The sequence below is a fragment of the Crocuta crocuta genome, unplaced genomic scaffold, assembly GCF_008692635.1.
Source record: "Crocuta crocuta isolate KB4526 unplaced genomic scaffold, BGI_CrCroc_1.0 scaffold830, whole genome shotgun sequence".
Classification (NCBI taxonomy): Eukaryota; Metazoa; Chordata; class Mammalia; order Carnivora; family Hyaenidae; genus Crocuta; species Crocuta crocuta.
In genome coordinates this window covers 1,197,567-1,217,386 of record NW_027531513.1, presented here as the reverse complement: position 1 = coordinate 1,217,386, position 19,820 = coordinate 1,197,567, and the positions used below count along the sequence as shown (strand labels likewise).

Sequence of the window (19,820 nt, the reverse complement as noted above, 5' to 3'; positions counted from 1 at the left end):
AACAAATGATATTATAAATTGAACTGCCTTTATCTACACTGCTTGGACCCTGTTTGTTCGCAGGGCCTCTAGCCCAGTCACTACCACCTAGATTTCTAGCTGTGGTCAGGAGCCTGTTTTACTCACTCTGCTCATTACCTGTGGAGAATTGCTGGGCATTAATAAAGCCCAGGGAAAACAGCAGTGTGTAACTTGGTCTATGTGATTTATGCAACTCCATTGCTCTTCCTGCCCTTCTGGCCACTGACTGCGGCCTGCTACTGGCTATACCTACCCCCTCAGGCTGTTGCCTGCTGGATGGACATTTTCCAGACCACTGTCAGCTCCACTTTCTAGTTATAATAAACATTAATCTCCAGAAATGGTGATGGGCCCAGGTTTCCTGCCAGCCCATGAAAGACCTTTCTATTTCTCCCCTACAAGACCCCAATTCCTTACCACCACAGCCATCACTCAGGAACGCTACTGGCCGTCAGGCAAGTGATTGAGGTGATGAGCTGGACCCTATTCACATAGTGAAGATAATGGTAATTTCCTTGGTGAGAAGGTAGCAGGCTTTCTCAGCCTCACCCATGGAACTCATATAAAACCTGGGGACTTTAAGTTGCCTCCCTTCTTCATCCTCAACATCATGAAGTGTCACAGTGCCACGGTGAGTTACGCTTTGTCTTCCCTTTCTAATTTCCTTCTCTTGAAGTCTCCTCTCTCTCTCATTTCTCTCCTCTTTTGAAAGTGGTAGCCTCCCCTCCCCCAAGAATATAAAAAAGTGGCAGCCCAGACACACATGCAAAAGCAGTCTCTTTAGTTTAATCTAGCTCTATTTTCATCTCCGGAGTCAGAGTAGAGGTCCTGTCAAGAAGACTACCACAGCTCTTACTGCCCCTCTGCCCACTTCGAGTCCCTCCCTCCCTTAGCAATGCCTACAGCATTTAAAGGAAGACCAGTCTAGATGAAAAGAAAGGTGTTTCCAGTTCAGAATGGATCAAAGAACCAAAGAGGTTGTGGTGGGTGCCCTAAGCAAGGAAAATTGAACTAAAGGCCAGCAGCAGAAATAGCCAGGGAAATGCAGGGCGTAGAATTAACTGGGTTGACTGAGAACCTGCAAGGAAGGGATGCTTGCTCTGTGAGTGGTAACAGGAAAAGGGCTACTTTTCTCAGGACTGGGGTGGGAGAATTGCAGGTGGCTGAAGTGTTAACTCGGTTACCTACCAAAGGGCTTTTTAAAGAAAAACAGTGCTATGTTGGGTGTTTTCTCTCTTGTTTTCCTGTGACTTTATGTGAAAGATTAACTACTGTGCCCTTAATTTCACTCATATTTAGTAAAATCCTGTTACTTCCTCTGCTTCTGCTTACTGGGAAGATTCAGTCATATAGATTTTTTGCTTTCAATTGGGAGCACTTGGAAGAATATCCAAGTGTTTCCTGTATAATATGGAAAATTCTGTGAATATCCCTAACAGTTTTCACCTTTTTTTTTTGTTAAAACTCTATCTTTAGAAATACAATGTGAATATTTTGGTCTCGTCAGAGACTGAAGGCTTTAGAGATTATTGTCTTCATGGGAAAATTATCCACAAAAACTTTGTGGCCCTGATTATCTTCACAATTTACCCTGGTAACAACCTAGCAAATGATAGATTTCTTTTCCTAAACATCAAAAATACTTGCGAGACTGTTTTGTAAAACTGGAAGGGTACTGCTGGCATATTTATACATATTATGGCAAAATGAAAGCATGTTAGTCTGAAAAAAACAAACTAAAAAGATGGAAAATAACAAGTGTGGGAAAGTACACAGAGAAACCACAATGGTGGAAGGGTAGCCTGATACAAATACTTTAGACAATTGTTTGGTAGTATCTGTGCACACCCTCTGATCCAGCTCTGGGAAGATACCCAACAGAAATGCATACGTGTATTCACAGAGACATGCATAAAAGTGTTCATAATGGCACAGTCCTAATAGCTAACACTGGGAACTGCCCCAATATTCATCACTGGCAGAAAAAATAAACAGTTTAAACATTCACACCATGGAATACTGTGAGAAATAAAGAACTGTGCTTACATGTAATAATATGAATGGATTTCACAAACATGATGTTGGATAAAAGCAGCCAGACTCCAGAGTATGTGCTAAATAATTTGATTTATAGATGAGGTTTAAGAACAGGTAAACTTAATCTATGGTGATAGAAGTCAACAGAGTAATCACTACAAAGAACAGTGAAGCTTCTGGTATTTTATCCTACTTGTCAACTTAGCATGTTAGCCTGCTTAGTTAACAGTTGCTCAGTCAGAGACAAAGGACCTTCCAACTCAATAGCCAGCATTAGAGATTGCACCAGTTGCTTGAGCCCTAATTCTTATTCTGCAGCATCAAGAAAGACAGGTGACACCTGCCTACAGAGTGGGCTGCAGAGGAGAGAAGCCCTGGGCTTAGGGGAAATGAATCCTTTAGAACGGCCATCAAGTGTGTCTGCCCCTTGCTTTGAAGGCAGACATTATCTTTATTACACAGAATAGCAAGGAAACCTGTACTTTGCTCTATAGGACACATAATCTCTATTTTTCAAGACTGTAAGCAAACCTGCCCTTTGCTGTAGAGGGAAACACCATTTCTGTCTTCCAAGGCTATTCACAGATATCCTTGAAAAGATATTCTGAACAAAGGCAGTGTTTCTGCTTCCAAGAGTGCAGAAACATCAGAATCCGTGATAATTATCTCCCAACAGTTTGGGAGTAGGGGGCAGACGTGTGAGTATCTATTGACTTGAAGGGACTATGATGGTGGCTTCTAAAGGACTGGTCATGTTCTGTGTCTTAATCTGAGTGTATTCAATTTGTGAAACATCACTGAGTTGTATACCTATGAAACACACTTTTGTATATGTGTATTTTAATAAAATATACTTGAGAAAAGCAAAAAAAAAAAAAAGTAAACCAAGGAAAAGAAAACAAAACAAAGAAACCTCAACATTTTCTGGAAACTCTCTGCTAGAAAATGATTAGCCAATTCAAAAGTGTATTTCAGATCCTTTTGGGTAGGCCATGAGTCCACATGTGAGAATTCTAACAGGATCATTTACTGTGTCATATGACTAAAACCCATTTTTCTAAGAATAAAAATGTTCAATTATCTGGATATGGGCCATCAACTTTCAGTGTTTTTACTGTTCCTGCTGCTCATTTTGTCACCTGACCTTTATCAGACTTTTTCAGTTGTAAATAGTTCATTAATCATGGCTTGTGATAGTTCTTTTTTTTTCCATCATGGTAAGTCTACTCTTTAATCCCCATCGCCTATTTCACCCACCCCTCACCCACCTCCCCTCTGGGAACTATGTAACACCTCCAGTTCTCTATATTTAAGAGTCTGTTTCCTGGTTTGTCTCCTTTTTTTCCCCCTTTACCTGTTTATTTTGTGTTTTTAATTCCACATGAGTAAAATCATGGTATTTGTTTTCCTCTGATTTATTTTGCTTATAATACTCTCTAGCTCCATCCATGTCACTGCAAATGGTTAAGATTCACTCTTTTTTATGGCTGAATAATATTCCATTGTACATATGTACCACATCTATATCCATTCATCAGTTGATAAACATTTGGGCTGCTTCCGTAATCTGGCTATTGTAAATAATGCTGCAATAAACATAGGTGTGCACATATCCCTTTGAATTCATGTTTTTGTATTTCTGGGGGTAAATACCCAGCAGTCCAATTACTGGATCATAGGATAGTTCTGTTTTAACTTTTTTTTAATATTTATTTTTGAGAGAGAGACAGAGAAAGCACACATGAGAGGAGCAGAGAGATGGCAGAGGGGGACAGATGATATGAAGCGGGCTCCATGCTGACAGCAGAGAGCCTGATGTGGGACTCAAACTCACAAACAATGAGATCATGACCTAAGCCAAAGTCAGATGCTTAACCAACTGAGCCACCCAGTAGCCCTAGTTTTTAACTTTTTGAGGAATCTCCGTATTATTTTCCACAGTGGCTGCACTAGTTTGCATTCTCACCAACAGTGCAAGAAGGTTCCTTTTTCTCTATATTCTTGTCAACACATCATGTTGTTTCTCATGTTTTTTTATTTTAGGCACTCTAACATGTGTGAAATGGTATCTCATTGTAATTTCATTTGCATTTCCCTGATGAGTGATGTGCATCTTTTCACATGTCTGTTGACCATCTGTAGGTCTTCTTTGGAGAAATGTCTGTTCATGTCTTCTGCTCATTTTAAATTGGATTATTTTGGGATGTTGAGTTATATATTTTTTCTATATTTTAGATACTAACCCTTTATCAGATATGTCATTTGCAAATATCTTCTTCCATTCAATAGGTTGCCTTTTATTTTGTTAATCGTTTCTTTAACTGTGCAGAAACTTTCTATTTTGATGGCATCCCAGTAGTTTATTTTTGCTTTTCCTTCCCTTGCCTCAGAAGACACATCTAGAAAGATGTTGCTACAGCCAGTGTCAGGGACATTAATTACTGCCTGTGCTCTCTTCAAGGATTTTTATGACTTCAGGTCTCACATTTAGGTCTTTAATCCATTTCGAGTTTATTTTTGGGTATGGTGTAAGAAAGTGGACAGTTTCATTCTTTTGCACATAGCTGTCCATTTTTCCCAGCACCATTTGTTGAAGAGTGTCTTTTTCTCATTGTTTATGCTTTCTTCGTCAAGGATTAATTGACCATATAATTATGGGATTATTTTTGAGTTTTCTATTCTGTGCCATTCATTTAGTATGTCTATATGGCAAATAGACATATATATATGGTATATTCCAGTACCATACTTTTTAAAGCTTTGTAATATCACTTGAAATTGGGAATTGTGAGACCTCCAGTTTTTTCTGTTTCAAGATTGCTTTGGCTATTCAGGGTCTTTTGTGGTTCCATACAAATTTTAGGATTATTTGTTCTAGTTCTGTGAAAAATGTTATTTTGGTAAAGATTGTATTAAATCTGTGTAATGCTTTTGGTAGTAAGACATTTTAATACCATTCTTCCAAACCATGAGCAGGTGTCATTTCTTTGTGTCATCTTCAATTCTTTCAAGGTTTTATAGTTTTCAAAGTACAGGTCTTTCACTTCTTTGGTTAAGTATATTCTTAGATTTTTTTTTTTTTTTTGGTTTTGATGGAACTTTAAATGGGATGGTTTTCTTAATTCTACTTTCTGCTGCTTCATTATTAGTGTATAGGAAGGCAATAGATTTCTGTATCCTGTGATTTTACTGAATTCTTTTGTCAGTTCTAGTAAGTTTTTTTGGTGAGATCTTCAGGTTTATCTATTTACAGTATCGTGTCATCTGCGAATAGTAAAAATTTTACCTCTTCCATACCAGTTTAGATACCTTTTATTTCTTTTTGTTATTTGATTGTGCTGGCTAGGACTTCCAGCACTATGTTGAATCAAGTGGGAAGAGTAGACATCCTTATCTTGTTCCTGACCTTAGGGGAAAAGTCTCAACTTTCCCCCACTGAGTATGATGTTCACTGTTGGTTTTTTCATATAAGGCCTTTATTATGTTGAGGTATGTTCCCTCTAGACCTACTTTGTTGTGGGTTTTATCATACATGGATGTTGTACTTTGTCATCAAATGCTTTTTCTGCATCTACTGAAATGATCATATGGTTTTTATCCTTTATCTCATTGATGAGATGTAGGACACTGACTTGAGAAAGCTGAACCACTCTTTTTTTTTTTTTTTATATTTTATTTATTTCTAGGAGAGAGAGAGAAACAGCGTGAGCAGGGGAGGGTCAGAGAGAGAGGGAGTCACAGACTGAAACAGGCTCCAGGCTCCGAGCTGGCAGTCAGCACAGAGCCCGACGCGGGGCTCGAACCCACGAACCGCGAGATCATGACCTAAGCGAAAGTCGGACGCTTAACCGACTAAGCCACCCAGGCGCCCCAAAGCTGAACCACTCTTGTATCCTGGGTATAAATACCACTTGATCATGGTGAATTATCTGTTTAAATTTATTGTTAGTTTGAGTTTGATAGTATTTTGTTGACAATTTCTACATCTTTGTTCATCAGAGATAGTGGCCTGTAGTTGTTTTTTGTTGTTGTTGTTGTGGGGTTTTTTTGTGGTGGTCTTTTTTTTTTTTTTTTTGTATCTGGTTTTTATATCAGGGTGATACTGGCCTCATAGAATGAACCTGGAAATTTTCCTTCCTCTGATAGTTCCTGTTTTTCTCAAACTATTCCAAAAACTATTAACTCTCCTTTAAATGTTTGGTAGAATTTGCCTCTGAATCCATTTTACCCTGGACTTCTGCTGTTGGGGGAGTTTTTTGATTAGTGATTCAATTTTATTGCTGGTAATCAGTCTCTTCAAATTTTCTATTTCTTCCTGATTCAGTTTTGGTAGGTTATAGGTTTCTAGAAATTTATCCATTTCTTCCAGGTTGTCCAATTTATTAGCATATAATTTTTTCATAATATTCTCTTAAAATTGTTAATATTTCTGGTGTTGGTTATTTCTCCTCTTTCACTTGTGATTTTATTTGGGTCACTTTCTTATGAGGTGATAGTTCATTTTCAAAGCCCAGCTCTTCCAGCCAAATAAATAAAATCCATGTGTAATTTAGTTCTATTGTTCAGCAAGGATGATGCTTTTCTGAAGATGGGCCTTATTATATACTTGTTAAGATGGTTTTTATCAAAGTTTCATATCCTCTCTTTCCAGGCTTCCCTAATTGAGGTATAAATATTTCACTTGATAATTAAGAGTTAAAAACAATTTCAAAGCCACACCTTTGACACATGCCATAGAAGACTGCCATTAACAAAATCTGCTATTAAAAATAATTTTTTAAATGTGGTTTGGTTTTTGAGCAAAATCTTTTCATTTCTGTATATAGCATGGATATGTGGGGATAATAAAAATAATTCAGTGTTGAAATTGTAGGTTTCTTTTTTACATAAAGGATATGAAAACATTTAATAATTCATAAAATTAGCTTATTGCCTTTGAGGCATAAAGTAGATTTAATTAGGCTTTTTACAGTTCCTATTATCAATTCATATAACACATGATGGTTTTAAATGGTACCCATATGGACAGCTTGCCCTGTGTTTTCCAATGTCAAAATTTCCTCTTTGCTATTCGTAGCTAGAAGCATAAGACATATAGGCAACTTGGATTCACATAAAGGAGTCCAAAATTCAACTTTAGTCTGTCTTACCAAGATTGATAGGGATGGGAAAGGTGAAAGGTGGGATTTTTGAATTTAGTATTAAACTAGAGTCCAGAGCATCAAACTAATACTGCACTGAATTATAGGATGGGGCACCTGGGTTCTAGGGAGCGCTGCCCTAATTTGTAGGCAAACCATTTAATTCCAAACATACAGTTCTCCTCATCTTTTTTTCTTTTTTGGTTTGTTTATTTATTTTGAAAGAGAGAGAAAGAGCACACAAACAGGGGAGGGGCAGAGACAGAGAATCCCAAGCAGGCCCTGCACTGTCAGTACAGAGCTGACGTGGGACTAGATCCCACAAACTGTGAGATCATAACCTGAGCTGAAATCAAGAGCTGGACACTCAACCCACTGAGCCACCCAGGTGCCCTTTTCTCATCTTTTTAATAACAAATTTGAAACAATTTCTTCTAAATCTGAAGATTTACCTGCTACCTGCCCGTTAAAAATAAGTTTTCCACAAAGTTCAGTACCTGGCTTGCTCTCTCTGTACTTTTCCTAATTGACTTTAGCCACTGCCATAGCTTCTGCCATCACCTTTGAGAAAAGAACTTTGAAATAGGAATCTCCATCCCTTAACCAAATCAGGGTTTGACATGTCCATTTGCCCAATGTTTTCAGAATTGCTCTCTTCCTTCTATGTTTCACTGTAACATCTCTTATCTACATTACTGGAAATCTCTAGACTGCCCCTCCTAAATCTGATCTTTTTCCAACATTCACACTGTGGACAAAGTGATCAAATCCCTTTTGCCCAGATATCCTTGTCAGCACACCAATGCCTGCAGAACAAAGTCCCAACACCCTGCTACTGCATTCAAGGTCAGTTACAATGAAGTCCCATCCAATAATCTTGCTGGAGCCCACTCACATGGGACTCCGTGCTATACCCCAAGCAGCCCATGTACCGTCCAGCTTCTGTGCTTTTCCCTCATCTTGGATTTTCTTCCCCATCTCCTTACCTATGGAAATCCTATCCTTCTTTCTGAATTAAATTCAAATACCATCTCTTCTAAATATCATCCCAAACCCCCTACCTCCTGCAGCATACAGTCTGTAGCATTTATTTCATACAAGTGTATACTGCCATTCTTTATGTTTGTTAGTTAGTTTTATCAATCTGTTATTCAATTTTGAGTTATTTAAGGCCAAAATCATGTTTTAGTTATCTTGTTATTCTGTGAGAATAAGAGATAGTCCTGTCCTCAAATAGCCAAGAGTCCAGCATAGGAAACAATTTACAGTGTGAGAAATGCTAAAATACATGCAAGCAGAGAATGCTACGGGACCATGTAAGAGTAGTAATTCCCCCAGCTGAAGGCAAGGGGTATCAGGGAAGGCTTACAGTATTATAAGAAGTGGCTTTTAAATTCCTTTTTTAACACCATACTAGACTGTAAGTTTCTTCAGAATAGGGATTTGCCTTTTCAACTTTGTATCCCTAGGGATACATATTTTATGTCTAGCACAAAATAGACACTCCAAAATTATGTAATGAATGTATAAATAAAAGATGTCCAAGTCATTTACAATTCTAAATGTGTAGAGTGAATCATATTAGTCTTTTGTGTTTTTATTCTATTTATCAGATGGTCAATAAATAATAATCAGCTAACAAAAACCTCATTAAAAAGTTAATAACCTGTTTTTAGACTTTAAGTGTTAATTGGCACAGCTACCCAAATAATTCCTAAGAAAAAAGAGCCAGGGCAGAGATTTAAAACCCCTGAAAATACCTTAATTCTAAGTCTCAGAAAGGAATATATGTGGATCAATGAGCTGTTTTGAAATCATAGATCCAAATTGTGTCTGAATTACGGTATTTGCTCCTTAAGCTCTAAATTCATCTGAGCTAAAAGAACAACAACAACACAGACAGACAGACACACCACCACCACCACCAGGCTTTGTTAAAGCCCTTAACAAAAGATTGCATTAATAATAGTTCTCATTTATTAATTCCCTACGTCCTAGCACCCCTGTGCAAGTATTTTATGTGCATTATTCTCTTAATTTCCATACCACTCTACAAGGTATTCCTGCACCCTTTTGCAAATGAGGAAAATGAGACTCAGTTGAGGTACTTGTGTCTACTCACTCAGCCAGGCAGTAGTAAAGCCAGTATTCAAACCCAAGTCTGACTCCAGAGTTTCATAACTGTATATGGGTAGAAATATGATCTTTTGTTTTATAGTAGAAAATTATAAATCAAAACAATTTGCCAATGGCTTAGATCTTTCCCATTTGTATACAAAACTTTTTAGCATCTCAAACACTTTACTAATTTTTGAATGATTAAAGAAAGTTACAACAAAGGATAAGTACAAAATCAAACACAGTACTAATAATATATAATTGTTTTTCCTTTAATGATTATCAACAGATTATGTTCTAATTTCTTTTGAGATCTGAATACCGTCAACAAATGACTCTAAGATACCGCATTTGTGACATATCTACTATTGGTTCAAATCACTTTGTTAAAGGCACTGTCACAGCTAAAGAATATTTTTAAGTGTTCAGGTGGCTCCAACAAGCTTTCTGTCCCAAAGTAACCAGCAGCATTTGAAAGACAATGCACTTTGTCCAGGAAGACCAAATAACAGAGGTTTTTTTGGGTGGGGAAGGGATTATGTCACTGTCTAGAAATCCTTGATAAACTTGGCTCCTCAGCAATGGCAGGATGGGGAAAGCAGGCACAGCCAAGCAACACATGTGAGGTCTCAGAAATGTGATGGAAAGAGAAGGACAGAATGGAAAAATCTCATGGAGAAAGCACAATAGAAGAAAAAAATAGTCATATGAGAAAGTTTCAATGTTAGTTACATGTCACCAAAAAAACATTGGTGTGAGACCCGAGAGAGTGATTTGTAGTTCCAGCTTATTTTCCAATCTAATAATGGGACTTCTGGGAGGAGTGTAACCTCCCTTTGGTTGGTATTTATTACTCATTATGGGAAGGAGGGGACTAGAAATTCTTTAAGTTTCCTTTTAGAACTTTGATCCTTTCATGCTAGAGAGGCTACAGATATACAATCCTGTGGTTTTACTACTACTTAGAAATATGGTTGAACTTAATAAAAGTAGAAATACATGGGTATCTTCTTAACTTGATAAAATATACTATGGACCCAAAGAGACTACCATGTTTAATGGGGCCATAGTAGAGGTATTCCCACTCAAGTTAGGAATAAAGAAGGACATTCGCCTGTCACCATGGTTGCCTAACAGTACTGGATGTTAGACAACACAGTAAGAGAAAGTAAGTAGAGGTACAGAGATTTAGAGGAGGAAATAAAAATATCACCGTTTGTTACTACTGTGGGAAACCGGAGATACTCAACTGAAAAAGAACTATAAAGAAGAAAAATTAATAAAGTAACATGAAATAAAATTACTACAGAGATATCAGTAAATTTCAGATGAATATAACAAATTAGAAGAGGAAATGTAGGGGGTGGAAAGAAGGAATGAAAGAAGGCTCGGTTTACAATATCAACGGTTAATACCCAAGCAATGAAATACCTAAGAAAAATAATTTTAGAAATATGTAAGATTCATGAATACAATTTTAAAGCACTCCTGAAGGCCACAAAGACGTAGAAAAAAGAATGGGATAACAAGTTCTTAGATAAGTCTCAAACTCAAAGTGATCAATTCTTCTTACCTTAATTTTAAAAGTTATTTTAATTACAATAAACAAGGCCAAAAATTGAGGAAGGGTAGGAGAGACACAAATTCTCAAGTTCATTAAAAATCAACAATTTGAAGGAAACCTCCAAAAAGAGTAGAAATGAGGGGATGTATTTCTATTAATTATTATAAATTAACATAAAGCTACAATAATTAAAAGTTTGGTCTTCACACAATAGTAAACAGATGAATCAATAGACTGCAAAAGGAAGTCTAGAAATAGACCCCTACATACAGAATTTGGTGTATGATAAACATGGTACCTGAAATCACTGGGGAAAAGACCAACAATTCAAACACTGTCTTTAAAAAGTGGAGAGACATTTTTTAATAAAATGAAGTTGGATTGATGCTTCACAATGTATACCAGGTAAATTCCAAAGACATAAATTTTAAAAAATGAAATCATAGAAAACTAGAAGAACGTAAGAGAATGTCCTTATTAACTTGGTGTGGGGAGGCCATTCTATTTAAAATCTGGAGACATTAAGGAAAAGATTGATACATACAGAAAGGGTAACAGTGATAAATAAATGCAGTTCATAAAAAAATTTTATATCTACATGGTCATTATCAATTCATGATTAAAAAACTCTTAATCAATTAGGCACAGAAGGAATATATTTAAAAATAAAGGCCACATATGACAAGCCCACAGCTAACATCATACTCAGTGGTGAAANAAGAAAAAAAAAAAAAAAAAAAAAAAAAGCATCAACTGTCACCACTCCTATTCAACACAGTACTACAAGTCCTAGCTAGGGCATCAAGGGAGGGGGTGGGGTTGGGGGTTGGGAAGAAGAGAGAAGTTTAAGAATTGGAAAAGAAGTAAAAATGTTTCTATTTGCAGATGGCATGATTTTATATATAGGAAAATCCTAGGGTTGCCTGGGTGGCTCAGTCAGTTAAGCATCGAACTCTTGATTTCATGACGCTGACTGAGATCATGATCTCAGAGTTCATGAGAGCCCTGTGTTGAGCTCTGCCCTGACATCAAGGAGTCTGCTTGGGATTCTCTCTCTCTCTCTTTCTCTCTCTTTGCCCTTCCCCTACTCACGCTCATTCTTTCAAAAGTAAATAAACATTAAAACAAAACAAAAAAGTAAATAAAATCCTAAAGGCTTAACCCCAAAATGATTGGATCTAATCAATGAATTCAGTCATGTTTCACGGTACAAAATTAACATACAAAAATCACTAGCATTTCTATCCACTAACAAAATTTCTGCAAAAGAAATCAAGAAACCAATCCATTTACAACAGTGTAAGAAAAAAAAATACTCGAGAAGAAATTTACCTAAAGAGGTTAAAGATGTCAATGAATACTAAAAACTGTAAGATATTGATGAAAGAAGTCGAAGATGACATAAATAAACGGAAAGGTATCCTGTATCCATAAATTGGAAGAATATTGTTAAACTATCAATGCTACCAAAAGCAATTTGTAGATTCAATGCAATCTCCATCATGAATCCAAAGGCAGCTTTTAAGAAGTAGGAAAAAAAAAAAAAAACACCTCCTAAAATTTTTATGGAAGCACAAAAGATCCCTAATAGCCAAAGTCCTGAGAAAGAAGAACAAAGCAGGAGGCATCATACTCCTCATTTCAAGCTGTACTATAAAGCTATATTCATCAAAATAGTATGCTGTCAAAAACAGACAAATAGACCAATAAAACAGAATCCAGAGCCCAGAAATAACCCCAAGCATATAAATATATATAGTCAACTAAGATTTGACAGACAAGCCAAAAATACTCAGTGGAGAAAAGACAGTCTCTTCAATAAATGATGCTAAGATCACTGGATATTCATATATAAAAGAATGAAACTTGACCCATGTCTTTTTTTTTTCAATTTTTATTTATTTATTTATTTTTAATTCACATCCCAGTTAGTTAGCATACAGCATAATAATTATTTCAGGAGTAGATTCCAGCAATTTATTCCCTATGTATAACAACCAGTGCTCATCCCAACAGGTGTCTTCCTAAATGCCCCTTACCCATTTATCCCATCCCCCCACCCACAGCCCCTCCAGCAACTCTCAGTTTGTTCTCTGTATTTAAGAGTCTCTTATGTTTTGTTCCCCTCCCTGTTTTTATATTCTTTTTACTTCCCTTCCCTTATGTTCATCTGTTTTGTATCTTAAATTCCACCCATGAGTGAAATCCTGTATTTGTCTTTCTCTGACTGAATTATTTCGCTTAGCATAATACCCTGTAGTTCCATCCATGCAGTTGTAAATGGCAAGATTTCATTCTTTTTAATTGTCAAGTAATATTACATTGTATATATATATACCACATCTTTATCCATTCTCTGTCAGTGGATATCTGGGCTCTTTCCATACTTTGGCTATTGTTGATAGTGCTATGAGCATCGGGATGCATGTGCCCCTTCGAAACAGCACACCTGTATCCCTTGAATATATACCTAGTAGTGTAATTGCTGGGTCATAAGGTAGGTTTGTTTTGTTTTAACTTTTTGAGGAACCTCCATACTGTTTTCCAGAGTGACTACACCAGTTTGCATTCCCACCAGCAGTGCAAAAGAGATCCTCTTTTTCCGCATCCTCACCAACATTTGTTGTGGCCTGAGTTAATTTTAGCGATTCTGACTGGTGCAATGTGGTAACTCATTGCAGTTTTGATTTGTATTTCCCTGATGATGAGTGATACTGAACATTTTTTCACATATCCATTAGCCATCTGGATATCTTCTTTGGACAAGTGTCCATTTATGTCTTTTGCCCATTTCTTCACTGGATTATTTGTTTTTTGGGTGTTGAGTTGGAGTTCTTTATAGAATTTAGACACTAACCCTATGTCATTTGTAATTGTCTCATTCCATTGATTGCCTTTTAGTTTTGTTGATTGTTTCCTTCACTGTGCAAAACATTTTTATCTTGATGAGGTCCCAGTAGTTCTTTTTTGTTTTTGTTTCCCTTGCCTCCAAAGACGTGTTGAGTAAGATGTTACTGCGGCCGAGGTCAAAGACGCTTTTGCCTGCTTTCTCCTCTAGGATTTTGATGGCTTCCTGTCTTATTTTGAGCTCTTTCATCTATTTTGAGTTTATTTTTGTATACAATGTAAGAAAGTGGTCCAAGTTCCTTTTTCTGCATGTTGCTGTCCAGTTTTACCAACACCATTTGCTGAAGAAACTTTCTTCCATTGGATATTCTTTCCTGCTTTGTTAAAGATTAGTTGGCCCTATGTTTGTGGGTCCATTTCTGGGTTCTCTATTCTGTTCCATTGATCTAAGTGTCTGTCTTTGTGCCAGTACCATATTGCCTTGATGATTACAGCTTTGTAATACAGCTTGAATGAAACTGGACCCATATCTTACACAACTCACAAAAATTAACTCAAAATGGATTAAATACCAGGGGCGCCGGGGTGTCTCAGTAAGTTGAACATCTGACTTTAGCTCAGGTCATGATCTCTTGGTTGCTGAGTTCAAGCCCCACATCAGGCTTGCAGCTGTCAGCACAGAGCCCATTTCAGATCCTCTGTCCCCTCTCTCTCTCTGCCCCTCACCTGCTCATGTTCTCTCAAAAATAAACAACATAAGTTTTTAAATGGATTAAAGACTTAGGTGTAAGACCTGAAACCATAAAACTCCCAGAAGAAAATATATGCACAAAGCTTTTTAGCGTACGTACCGGTGATAACTTCTGGATATGACACCTAAAGCACAAGAAACAAAATGAAAACTAAAAGTGGAGCTACAAAGTAAAAAGCTTCTGCACAAAGAAACCAACGACAAAATGAAAAGACAACCTACAGAATGAGAATATATTTGCAAGCCATGTATGTGATAAGGGGTTAATATTCAAAACATCTAAAGTCGTATAACTCAAAAGCAAAAAACAAATGACCCAATTAAAAAATTGGTAAAGGACCTAAACAGACATTTCTCCAAATCTAAAGAAGATAAACAGGTACATGAAATGATGCTCAACATTACTAGTCATTAGGAAAGTGTAAATTAAAGCCACGATGAGGCATCTCACTTCACGCCTGTTAGAATGGCCATCATGAAACAGACAAGAGATAACAAATGCTGGTGTGGACGTGGAAAACAGGCAATCCTTGTGCACTGCTGGTCAGATTGTAGATTGGCATCACCACCATGGAAAAGAGTACAGAGGATGTTCAAAAAGTTAAAAATACAAGTACCATATGATTCAGCAATTCCAAATTGTTGAATATATTCAAAGGTAATGAAAACACTAGCTTGAAAACTTACCTGCACCCTCATCTTCCTACCAGTATTACTTACAATAGCCAAGACATGGAAACAATCCAAGCGACCACTGATGGATGAATGAATAAATGTATGTGCTATATACATGAAACAGAAGATTGCTCAAACATAAAAAAAAAAAAAATACAGAGGATATCCAGGGCACCTCGTTGAATCAGTCGGTTTAGTGTCCAACTCTTGATTTCAGCTCAGGTCATGATCCCAGGGTCATGGGATCAAGCCTTGCATCGGGCTTGGCACTGAGCATGAGAGAATATCTCTATCTGCCCCTCCCCTACTCACTCTCTCCCCCCCACAACATAAACATTTTTTAAAAAATTAAAAATAAACACGAGGACATCCTACCATTTTGGACAATATAGAAGGCCTTAAAGGTCTTTTGCTAAGTGAAATAAAATAGAGAAAGCCAAAACCTGTAGGATCTCACTTTAATGTGAAACCTAAAAACAAAAAACAAACCCATAGAAAAAAAGGTAAGACGTGTGGTTACAAGAAGGGCAGGCAGGAGACAAGGCTTGATTGGAGCAAAGTGGTCAGAAGGCACAAACTTCCAATTTTAAGATAAATAAGTACCAGGGGTTTAATATACAGCATGAAGACTACAGCTAACACCACTGTGTGATATGTAAGCATGTTGCTAAGAGAGTAAATCCTTAAAGTTCTCATTCACAAGGAAAAGGGTTTTACCCTTTATTCTTTTCCTCATTCTTTTCTTTTTATCATTTCTATCAGAAAGGATGGTGGTTAGCAAAACCTGCTGTTGTAGTCATTCCAAAGTGTGTGTCCATGAACCATCATGCTGTCCGCCTTAAACTTCTAATGATGTAGGTCCATCATTTCTCAGTGAAACTGGGGAGAAAGACTTTAAAAATCTACATGATAAAAAAAATCCATAAGCAAGTCACAAGAAAAATGACCAAGTGGGATACATAATTTCCTATCAAGTAAATTCCTAGAATAGTGAGAAAGGATGTACACTCAAGAGCTGCAAATCACTGATCCAGGGATTTGCAAAAGCAAGATGCTAACTTCAGTTTATGTATTTATTTCACCCAAGGTGCCAAGTAAATGTTTATTTTGTCACATATAATTCTGTTTTCCATTTTGATGGAGGAAGCCAACAACCACAATGCCACCAGGGCAAAATGATTAAGATGAGCCTACTACACCTGTCTCACAGGGCATCAACGATGGGCAAGGTCATCTTGCGATTACTACATTCTGGAAGGATCTTCTATTTAACAAGCCTGGTCATTTCCATTTTGTTTGATACTGTGTTTTAACAGCTGCAGACTGCAGTGACTGCACCATGCAAGTCATTTCTGTAGTGGTGTGCAGAAGTTGGCACAGATTAACTTGAATTTATGGACACAGCACAGCTGATGTTACCTTCAGCAGGCAGGTCGTATAGTCATGGCCTCTGCATCTTTATTAGGCCTATTACAAATACACAGCCAATTTTCCCCATATACTGTTACTTCATCTGAAATGTTTTTATACCCTTAATAGCAATGTAGTTGGTGAATAAGTCTGGTACTGTTGAAATATGGTTTCTCTCTCGAATAAGAACTTTAATCCATCATTCAAGAGAAGAATATGATTACCTCTGAGTCTCCTGACATATATAAATCTTTGTCTTCACAGAGGAAAAAAAACAAAACCAAACCACAAAACTCTTTTGCAGTCTCTTCCAGTGTTTGACTTCAGATAGAAGCAACCCGACGACATCACAGGTTTTAACTGAAGAGGTTCGAGCGAAAGCCCAGGGTTATTGAACCTACAATCTTTTCAGGGAGTTTTTTTTTTTTTTTTTTTTTCAAATTAAGCCTACCTCCTGAGCACCTGAGTACATACTTGAAAAATGTTGTTAGTGGAAAGTTTCTTTTTTTAGGTTCAGTTTCACACAAGGCAGCTGGAAATTTCAAAACAGTCCAAGAACATACTTGTGTCATAAGAATGCTATTTCCATGGAAATTTGGATAAAAGTCAACCAGCATATATTAAAAATAGTTTCTTTCCATGTGATGCCTAAGTTAGAGATCAATTCAACTTCTAATAATTGAATTAACTTCAATTCAACTTCTAATAATTGAATTGACTTAAATAAAAGATATTTTTCGTGACTTGCCATTCACAGGCATGTGGGGAAGGGATAAGGGTGATCCGCTTTGGTATACCTTGCTCTAAGGCTTCAAAGAATACATTCTTTGGACCATGTCAATGGCACTTGCTCTCCAGCTAGCCAAAGGAAGAGAAAAGAACACAAATCAAGGTAAATTAAAAATCAAGACTTGGGGGTGCCTGGGTGGCTCAGTTGTTTAAGCATCTGATTCTTGATTTGGGCTCAGGTCGTGATCTCACGATTCATGGCTTCGAGCCCCACATTGGATTCTGTGCTGACAATGCGAAGCCTGCTTCCAATTCTCTGTCTCCCTCTCTCCCTCTCTGCCCCTCCCCACTCTCACTCAAAATACATACATAAACTTCAAAAAAAATTTTAAATGAAAATAAAAATGAAGGCTTTCCCAAGCAAGATAGAATGACAGAAAACCTCCTAACTTCAAGGAGAATACAAGTTCATTCCTTCAGCCTAAACATTTTCTTTATAGAATTACTAAAATAATATCAAGTACTAGACCGAAGTTCGATGTCAAAGGTGAAAGGGAGATATTTTTGCAGCCTGAGCCACTGAAGACAGAAATAGATACTCAAGGTCAAGATGTGAGGTAACAAGGAGCCCGAGGTGCGGACCCCAGGTTGTCTGCCCCCTATATCATGGTGCTCCTCACTCCCCACCCTCATGTGCAGGGGAGGTGTTCATCTCAACTGCACCCTTTGTAATACATGCCCGAGGCCTGGGAATTTTCTTTTGCCATGGGTATGATGAGGCAGAAAGTGTTGCAACATCAAAGCTCTGATCACCTGTAACAACAGGAAAACTACACATTGGAGGAGAAAGTTATAAATGTCTTTGGGTGGGGGACGGGAGATCTGACTACAGACATTTCCAAGTTATTAGTCTGAGAAAGAAACCTCTACAGAGTAGAGAAGAGTTGAGTTCTCCAGGCCACAAGAGTTTCATGTATTACTTTCTCGAAAAGGCACTTTTCTTTTTTGATTCTTTGCCTGCCAAAAAGGCTTCTGTACATATGCAGACTGATACCAAAATGAGGTGTTTTCTACTTCCAATTAATACACTGCTATTAACCTTACTGATGATTCTCTTCTCAGTTATGAGACTGTGGCTTCATTCGTCACCTAAAATTTAGTTTCTAGAAATTTAACACTGAGGTTACAGTGACACTCCCTCCCCTGACCCTGGCCACCTCTGTGGGCAGTCTCAGTCTGACCCACCTGCATTACAGTAACCCAGGAGAGCCCTCTCGGCCATCCACTTGGTCACACAGGCAAAAACATACCTTTAATTCTGAGAAGAAATCCCCTCCTCTAACAACAGAACTCGTGGCCCCTAGACAACTGGAGTCACACTTCCTTCTAGGAAACACTCTTCATTGCTGAATATAAGTATCATTTTTCTTAAATATACTTTATACTAAGGGATTGTTTTAGAGTACTTCTCACAGAGAAGAATCCTAAAAATAAAGAAATGAATAAATTCATATGTAAACATATGACATTTAGAAATATTTACCAGTTTCTTTTCCCTATTCCACCATGAAAACAGCATAGTTGGCCTTTCAGTGAGCCATGACTAAGCCCCTCTATTTCGAGTTTCTCCACCATACCACTTTCTTAGGTCACCATGGGTGGTAAAGTAAGAACTACACGAAATTTTAGTTCAGCTGCAATAACGCTGTGCCCCTTATAACCCTGGTGGCTTAGACAACCCCCTGCTGTTTCTTAGTCATCATGAGCTCAGTTTTTCTCACAGGGACATATGGCATAGCCCTCACCCTCCTCTCCTTCCTATCAGATGCTAACAATCCTATTTCAGGGATAAGAAGTAAGAGGAGCTGTGGGGTGGTGGATGCTTTCCTTAACTTTTCTAGTAAGTGTTTATTTACATCATTAGCTTCATTCTAGAGAAGGAAAATACATGGGCTGCACGAGGAGGCTCTGAGTTGATGACTGTATCAATTCATTTGTTTCTAGGCTGGCTAAGCTTGTTTGAAGCTGGCTGAAAGAACAAGACAGAGGCCATTCTTGCTCTCTTTATAGGGAGTGAAATGTTACAGTATGGCATCTTTTCTTTCAGGCAGGATCCCTTGGAGACATTCCTGGAAAAGCAGCATAGTCTCTCAACATCAGGAAGGCATGCTGACCTCAGGCAACCTGAGAAAACACTGTGGGCAGCACCAAGACAAAAAAGCTTTACTGTTAGGGGAGTCCAGTCTGACAACTAGCTTCAATCTACACTATACATACCTCTAACAACAGGACATCATGTCTAAGTCTAGACATTATAAGCAGATTTATGTGTTTTATTTTTTAATTTTTGTTTCTGAAAGAGAGACACAGCCTGAGCAGGGGAGAGTCTGAGAGAGAGGGAGACACAATCTGAAGCAGGCTCCAGGCTCTGAGCTAGCTGTCAGCACACAGCCCGACGCAGGGCTTGAACCCACAAACCGTGAGATCATGACCTGATCCAAAGTCGGACGTTTAACCGACTGAGCCA

At 37.7% G+C, this 19,820-nt stretch overlaps 1 protein-coding gene across 1 annotated transcript in view; it reads right to left on the bottom strand.

The window, feature by feature from the left end:
* ACYP2 (acylphosphatase 2) overlaps window positions 1-19,820 on the bottom strand; it is a 158,249-nt gene that overhangs the window by 45,862 nt on the left and 92,567 nt on the right. The gene's annotated exons all lie outside the window — the stretch shown is intronic.